The sequence below is a fragment of the Gallus gallus genome, chromosome 20 (assembly GCF_016699485.2).
Source record: "Gallus gallus isolate bGalGal1 chromosome 20, bGalGal1.mat.broiler.GRCg7b, whole genome shotgun sequence".
Taxonomy (NCBI): Eukaryota; Metazoa; Chordata; class Aves; order Galliformes; family Phasianidae; genus Gallus; species Gallus gallus.
This window is the reverse complement of record NC_052551.1, coordinates 4,895,252-4,904,040: the sequence shown is the minus strand read 5'-3', so window position 1 is coordinate 4,904,040 and position 8,789 is coordinate 4,895,252. Positions and strand designations below refer to the sequence as shown.

At 43.1% G+C, this 8,789-nt stretch overlaps 1 long non-coding RNA gene across 1 annotated transcript; it reads left to right on the top strand.

Annotated features, from left to right (window-relative positions):
• The first annotated feature begins 781 nt into the window (after positions 1-781).
• LOC112530119 lies at positions 782-7,703 on the top strand. The gene is made up of 2 exons (XR_003071455.3): positions 782-7,283; positions 7,432-7,703. It is a non-coding gene; the product is annotated as an uncharacterized LOC112530119 (long non-coding RNA).
• The last annotated feature ends 1,086 nt before the right edge of the window (positions 7,704-8,789 follow it).

Here is an 8,789-nt window from a genome sequence, read left to right as displayed (position 1 = left end):
ATATATGTTCCTTTGGTTAGAAAATATCCCGGAAGTGGCTGATGGTTTCTGTTGAAGAGAACTTCTGAGAAGCAGAGCCAGGAGTTCCAGTAGGTTGTGCAAGAGTCATGGCTTCTTCTGTTGTTAGCTTATCGTTAGTGTTTTTGTTTTCCTGAGAACAAAACCCAGTAATAATTAATGCTATAATTTTACACATTCATTCAAAAAAAACAAATCTAGCTTTCTTTCACTGCCTTCCCTTCCTCTTGGGTTGTTTCTGAGAAGAAGTGCACATCAGGCACTGGTATGGGCTGCCCAGGGAGGTGGGGGAGTCACTGTTCCTGGAGGTGTTCAAGAAACATTTAGATGTTGTATGGAGGGACGTGGTCTGGTAGGAAATATTGGTGATATGTGGATGGTTGGACTGGATGAACTTGGAGGTCTTTTCCAACCTCGGATTCTATGGATGAAAAGAGAAAGCTGCATTTTCAAAGCCCACACTCAGTGTGGATGTGTGCATTTTGGACTGGTTTAAAAATACACTCCCAGACACGTTCAGCTTCTGGCTTTCTGAGAGAAGACCTCAAGCTGGGTTTTGTCCCACCTGAATGTGAGATGGAACATGAGCTGGATGGCACTGAGTGCTGGTGGACATGGGAGAGAGCTGGGCTGGAAAGGAGGAGGTGTGCTCTCATCAACAGAGAGATCTGCATGCTGGTGCTGACATGGCTGTATTTAAAGCAAAAGGATGGGAGAGCACAGTGGGTGGCATATTTAATGTAGGGACGATGTGCTTGAGTTCCTCTTTCAACATTTTCTTCAGGAGACAGAACCTCCACAACAGGGAGCTGAGGACCAAGAAATGTCAGGGTTTAATTTGGTCTCTGATACTCAATCACTGCATGCCCTCAGGCAAGTGACTTATCTTTTCTCTATCTAAATGTCTACATCAGTGAAACAGAGGCAAAAGTACTTTCCACATAAGAGTGTCAGTGAGTTTAGCATAACTCATTAATGCCTGCTTGGAGCTTTAAATCCTGCAGCAGAACATCCTTTGCAAACAGTGGTGGTTCATGCACTGCAGGGGTGACAGGCAGTAGAAACTGAAGCCCAGAGCCCCAGTTCTGTGCTCATTGACTGCTGTGGGCATTCAGCTGCTGTGTACGTGTGGTGTCCAGTGTGGGTCCCCACCGCTGTGATCAGAGGATGCTCCCACCGGGTGAGGCTGTGGCTGGGAGGGTGCCAGCAATGTCTCACTGAGAAACAAACAACCAATGAATCAGCCCTGATTGCTGCATTCAGCTAATGAAAATGCATGTAATTGATATTTTATAACTATATAGAGAAAGGATTTTTTTTTAGGTCTTTAATGGTATCGATTGACGGAAGAAAGCCAGATAGATATCTCTAAGCTGCAGAGCTATAGGGCTAAAGTGCCTTTGAGTCAGGAAATGTATACTTGTTTAAAATTCACTTCAAATTTTCACATCATTTGCAGCTTTTAATGGCATTTTTGGACCCTGACAATTAATCATGTAGCCACTGGAGTCAACTGATAGTCTCATTTCTGATCAATTATTGCTGTCAGCCTCCCTCCCCCATATTCTGCATGCTGACGGGGACCAGGGTCTGAAAGAGGATAACTGCCAGAGGGCCCTGGGATGGGCTGCAGAATGCTCTCTTCGAGGTGTTCCCTGATTTAGTACATTGGTCTTATTCTTTAGTCAGGTTCCTTGCAGTTCATTCCATGTGACACTGTTTGGAGCAGCCCAGTGGAGGGCAAATTGCTGTTTTAAAACCTATGCAGATACTGGTGTTTTGTGTTTGCCCTTTATGGAAAAGACTGTCTTTTTTTTTTCAGCTCTTGCACAGTCCATGAACTTTTTGTAACCGATGTGATTAGGAACTTTACATCTCTAATCCCTGTCGCTCCATTGGCAGCAGGAGAGGTAGCTGGAACACAAGGAATGCAATCACATGGGCTGCTCCTTTGGCCATGGCATCACTCAGTGGGCAAAGCATCATGTAGAAGAAAGGAGTTAATTCTTCCCTATGAAACAGGAAGATTAAAGAGCTGGAGATCTGCACTGACAGCCTGCTACTGAGGAAAGAAAAGGAGAACCTGCGCTCTCTGTGCAGGCAACTCCAGCACGCAATATGCATCCAGATGAGACTGAGTGAAAAGAAGACAAGAAAATGAGCTCAGTGCAGCAAAGGCTGGTTAGAAAGCTAGTCAGAAGGGTCCTTAAGACAAAGGGTTTCTGTTGACTTTAATGGGGTTTGGATAGCCTGACAGTGTTGGCTTATGTTTGAGCATCCAGACATCGGGTTTGGTTGTTGTAAATAAGATTCTCTCTCTGCTGCAGGGTGGGAAACTGGAGCCATGCTTCCAGCAGTGAGGAGTGGAGCCAGCACCACTCCGGAGGTCCACTTTGCAATCTGTGCAGTGCATGAACACAAGGCTGCAAGTTAGCTTGTGTTGTTTTCCCTTCCTTTCTTTCTTTGTTTCCCTTTCTCTCTTTCTCTCCTTCTCTCTTTCTTAGGATTTCAGTTGTTGCTCATTCTGAGTTACTTTAAAAGTGATCTTGATGTCCTTCCTGTTTTCTCATTTTCACTCTCACTCACTGGAGCAACACATGAGAGATTCGCCATTAAGCAAAAGAAGAAAATAAAAAGAATAAATGACAGGAAGTAAAAGGAAGAACGGTGCACAATTCCTGATTTACTTCCTTATGCACTCCCTCCCCCCCACCTCTTGCATATGCACACTGAAGGGACCAAACTACGAACCCAATGTGAGATTTCATTTTCAATTCTTAATGAAACAGTTGCAGTGAGAGAGAAGAGGAACAGGCTGGGCGTGGGAGGAAAATGCGGAGTCATTCTTTCTCTTTCTGTGGTCAATGTGTCATATCTTCATCATGGCTGCACTTGGGGCACTTTGCTGCAGAAAGATGAAAAAAAATCTGGTTTGAGTGCTGTTGGTAAAACTGTACTGTCACCACATGTGAAACTGTCCCACAGATATCAGGTCTTGGAGGACTGCCCTAACAGCAAAGCTGCAAAAGGGTTACTCTCGTCTTCTCCTCTCCAACTATTTATCTTTCCACTTCCTCTAATTTTTATTCCTCTTACTTCATTTGCAGGAGCTGTCTTAGACAATTCAATATTACAGAACAGCATTTATGGAGATTGAAAGTTGTGGTAATTAATCATCTTTGGGTGAAATTCTAACCCGATGCAGTCAGTAGTAAAACCCAAGTAGCTTCAGTATTTCAGCCCACGGCATCTTAATGCCATGGCTTATTTGTAATTTGGATGTCTTTTGAAGCTTTGAATACATTAAGGGAAAATAGTGGGTTTGTGTGTTTGGTCATTAGGAAGGAATAAACAGTGACTGCAAATTAAAAAATTTCTGTGGATAGTTAAAGGGTTTCATATTTATTTAACCTCTGGAGATCTCAAGCCCCAATCAGTTGTTCGAAGTTTCTGTGACTGCTCTGCAAGCAGTTGATGCTGCAGGGACAGAGCTATGCTCCTGGCTCTCAGTAGTCACAGTTTAGCTCGTAAGTGCGCCAATGACGCATGAGACACGAACCAGAGTTCTCCTAAGAATCACTGCTTTTGCAGGGCTAGCCATAAAAAAGCTTTCTTACATTTATGGCATCTTAGCAGCAGTTCCCTGGAATCAGTAGAAAGCTTCCCTGTTGGTGCCAATGAGCTTTTGGCTCAGATCCACAAAAATCTGATTCTCCCATTTGAACTGGTATGACTCCGTTATGCAGTAGTTAAGTGCTTATAGCACTGGAGCTGAATACATCATAGGTACATTACAAACGTGCCTACTGAATCCATACAATAGGATTAATCTATTTATCTTTGAATAATTTACTAAAGCAAAACCTAAGGGGTTCCTTAAACCCCTGGGACCTGCAAAAACTGGGGCTGCTTGCAGCTATCCCTCAGAAACTGGCCCTCAGACAGAGCAGAAGCCTCACATGCTATTTATGAGCACCTAATCCCACTCCCTCAAACCCTCGTGTGTTCTTCCCGAGGTTGTTACACCTCCAGATACCGACAGAAAGCAAATAACCTTTGGGGAGGCTGGAGAGGTCTCATTTGGACTCTGAAAAATGTGATCACTTGGTTTGGCAGCAGCAACCTGCTCAGCAATCGATTTTGTTTTATTTTGCCTGAGTAGTCAAGATGGGACCATAGGTGAGAATAATGATTGCAATCAACGAGCAGCAACATTGCTAACTATTATTGCGCCCAGTGCAACGCCCACATTAATGCTTGCAGTAACTCTGCATTACTCACACGAGTTAAGAAGAGGTTTACCACCCTACTACAGATGGCAAGAGGATAGAATCAGGGAGGACTTGTATCATCTGCACATGTCACAGAGGTCAGTGGCAAAAGTCATAAAAAACATCTAGCAATGGAATTGTCTTTCTCTTTTCTCAGACTACAGTTTTCCTAATGAGAAAATTTCCCTCTCAGATCAGTGACAATGTTGGTTTTCCAGAGTTAGGGGGCAAACTCCAACTTGCCTCTGCGCATGCCATAAATCATCCCGTATCACTTTTAAGAATTGATCACTCTTAAGGGTCCACGATCTCAACACTGGCTTGGGGGAAGATACAGTTGATATGAGACAAAAGCACTCCTTGAATACGTTTTATAATTTTTTGTATTCATTAAGATGCTTCAGAAAGGCTCTTTGTTCAATGTTTATCTTTTCATCTGCCCTGACCTGGGAGCTGCAAGCACTTTGAGAAGTTAATTGAATGCTTGCTTTGTTTCGTTTCAGCTTTCAGGTCTAAAGTTTTGCTTTCAGTAATGGTCCTGAGAACACTTCTGTCCTGTCTGCAATAGCTCTGAAACCTTCTCCAGGAGCAACTGGGAATTCCTTATTGATCACCACTGTCTTATTACAGGAATTCACAACCGAGATGATGTTTCTTATTCAATGACAGCAGGAACTCCCAACCTAGAAAGAGGGTTATTTCTCTAATGTTTCTTTTGCCAGAATAATCATTCGATCACAGATCATAGAATCGTAGCATCACCAAGATTGGAAAAGACCTCCAAGTTCACCCAATCCAACTGTCCTTCTACCACCAATATTTCCCCACTAAACCATGTCCTTCAGTACAACATCTCCATGGTTCTTGAGCACCTCCATGGATGATGACTCCCCCACCTCCCTGGGCAGCTGTGCCACTGCATCACCGCTCTCTCAGAGAAGAAAATCTTCCTAATAGGCAGCCTGAAACTCCCCTGGTGCAACTAAAGGCCACTACCCACACCTCCAGGGGAGACTGCGAGGGACAATATGCTCTGCACACAATTCCTGTATCATGTGTTCTAGATGACTGTTGGATTTGTTTCCTTTATACCACTCTCCTCACCTGTGTCTGCTGCCTGTGAACAGGGGCTGAGGTGTGAGCAAGGGTTTCAGAAAGCTGGATTCAGACCATGACCTGCACAAGTTTCTTATGGCGTGTTCATCAAAAATGTCTGAAGTGACATTGTTGTAAATTGGCCAAAATAATGAGATTCTTTTGTGCTATTAGTATAGTCCATAAAGATCTTGGAGCAGGGGCTGTTTCTAATCAGATTTATATATCGTACTTTGTACAATAGTGCCCATTTCTGCTAGCAGAAGAAATGAATCAGTGGGGGCTTATTAATTAAAAAAACAAAACAAAACACAGAATAGTTATTAGTGTAGTTATTTTGAGTAAAGTCATAAGGTGAGTAACATGGAAGGCTGAGACATGAAGTGGTAGAATATATGCAGAGGGGCATGGCAAAGTATCTGTGTTTCCCCTTTTCTGATGGGAATTCTTGAAGGATCTGATAAATACTGATTGCTCAGTAGTTCCATCTTAACCTTTACTTGCAATACAATGTACTTAGCTATCTCCATACCAGTTTATTATTAGCACAGACCTCTGCTTCCCAATAGCTGCTCCTGAAAGGTTTCTGTGCCAAAGGACAGAGTAGTAAAAGCAACAAAACCTTTAGTAATCAGGTCACTGGACTCTCAAAGCAAGGAACAGAAAACTCAGGAAGGCATAGAGTCTGGATGGTTACATCTTAATTCCAAAGCAGAGAGGAATCCCAATGTATTGCACATGGTGAAAGATGAAGCAGAGCTCTTTTATGAGACTCACCTTGATTTGCTGCTTATATTAATGCAAGCATTTAACAATGTTATATCAGTGTTACAATCAGGACATGTGTTCAAAAAGTTCAGGAACAAACAAAAACAAATACATAAAAATGAAGATGCGCTCATCTGTTGCTCCACCTTTTGTCCACCTCATGGAGTTGGATCCTTTTTGCATTGCACGTTTGAATTCTTTCCCACAAGCCCATGGATGACACACACTCAGTTTCACAAATGGATTTGGGGTCTTTGCAAAAGTTGCTGGGGTGTCAGCAGCGGAGCTGAGAGAAATGCACTGCTTGCAGGAAGATGTGGCACCACCTGAGGTCCATACTCCTCACCAATGCTGGAGCTGCAGAAAGCCTTTGCCCTGAGTGCTCTGTCTCCTTGGTTATCACCTAATGATATAAAGCTACGGTATTTCTTGCAAATGCTGTACTCATTTCAGTCCAGAAAACAATGAGGTGTTTTGTTGTTGATTTTTATTTTTATTTTTAATCCTTAATTAATCCAAATCTATACATGTCCTAATGGAAAGAAAGACTAAAAATAATGACCTAAACACTCTCGCCCTGCCCCAGGCTGTTTTTTTTTTAATCTTGGTTGGTTTTTTTTTTTTTCAAGAGGGTTAATTTTAGACTTGGCATCTTTGCCCGGTGAACTTCCCACATGTGGTTAAAGCTACAAGCCAGGTCCTGCCACCAGCCATATTTACCAGAAACAGCAGGAGAAATTTCCAGCAGAACAGTAAAGGGGCTGCAGTTCCTGTTGTTCTGCCAGTATATTTCATCTAAAAATATTATTCATCTTGCCAACCACTTTAATGCAATTGGGGAATGGCAGAGCTGGGAAGTCAGAAGAAAAGCTCTTTGTTAAAAAAAAAAAAAAGCTCAGAAGTCCCTCTACTTTCTATTGTCTATTCTACTGTCTGTTCTATTTTTTTTTATCATGTTCTTCTTTGCTGTTTACTTATCAGACTTGTCCCAGCTGTGTTCATTATCAGTTAAGAGAATACTAATCACTTAAGATATCTGTGTTTTATTTCTGAATGCAACTTTTGACAACTCTGCGAGAAGAAAGATGACGTAGAAAATAATACAACTGAAAGCTCAGCAGCCCTCCTTAGGTAAGAACCTGGCTTCCCAACCTGGAGTAACCTGGCGATACTTGCAGAGCGTGGCACAGGCTGCTCTCAGCTGAGCTGACAGCCAACCACAGCCCTGATCTCTGCCTTTCCTTCGTTTCGTTGACTCTGCCATTTCTTTTCTTTGTAGTTTTCTGTTGCTGAAGCTGAAGCTGGAAGATGATCAGAGGAAAGCGGAGACACTGAGGTCAAGTGTCCTTGAAGTCTGTTTGTGACTAATACATTAATGAGCTTAGCTGGGGAAAATCCAAAACCAACTTGTTCTGCACCTGAGCATGATCATACTAGAGCAGCGAATTGCAGCACACCAACCAGCCTGTTGCTAGCAGAGGGGGAAAAAGTTAAACAGCCCAAGAACGTGTTGCTTTTTATAATAAATACATAATCATTTTAAAAAATTGACTTCTCTTTGATGACCTAAGATCTCCTTATTTGCAACAACAACCCTTTCCAAGAGCTCCCATGCCAGGCTGGATGCAGCCCATGGGGTGACTGGTGCTGTGACCTCACTGGGTGACATTGAGCTGGGATGGACTGATGGCACCGGGACACAGTGGCTCCTACACTGCTCTGCTCAGTGTGCTTGGTTTGTCCCATGAAGCTTCATGGTATTTCTGCAGCAAAAAAACTCCTAACCTGCCACTTTCTCTGGAAGTTGATGCCCCATGCCTGTCAGTGTTCAGAAAATGCTGGAGAACAGCTTTAATAGTATGCTCTAACTTCGGGTCAGCTCTGAAGTGGTCAGGCAGTTGGACTTGATGATCTTCGTTGGTCTCTTCCAGCTGAACTATTCTGTACATTTCTATTCTCTTTGCTCTTCTGAACAGGTGAGTGAGGATACATACACATAAAGAACAAGCAGAAGAGGCTGAATTATTAACCAAAGTGTGGTTCCAAACAGTCTGAGCCAGAGGAAGGCTGAGTTTTAACACTGAACATACTTTCATTCATTTAGTTACCACTTACAACTTTTACTACCATTAGTTAGTGAGCTGAGTGTATGTGATATTCTGACAAGTCAAAGCAATAAATAATCTCTTTCCTCTCCAAATCCACTGTTCCAGAAGTGGCAGGGTAGTAACCAGATCTAGCACAAGCTGATAAAGCTGTTACAGCCTGAGCATCACGTAGCACAGAGGAAACCTTTAAGACAATTTCTGATGGGAGAACATTGGGGATGCTGACATACACTAACAGGAAAGCTGCTGCAGGTGTATGAACAGACTGAAGGCATGCAGTTGTGAACAGGGTGGGAGGTGAGGCAGGGGAGGGCAGGGCTGAGGGCAGGTTTCATTGGCATCCAGCATGGTGGATCCAACCCCCCTCACCGAGACTGCTGCATAAGAGAAGCATCACGTCTGATGAAGGTGCAATTGGATCTCTCATCTTTTGACAGGAGTAAAGGAGAGACAACCTGAAAATAAAGATAAAGAGAGGGGAATTTGCTGGGTTTTAACCCTCCACTTTTCTTGGAGTCAAGATGCGTGT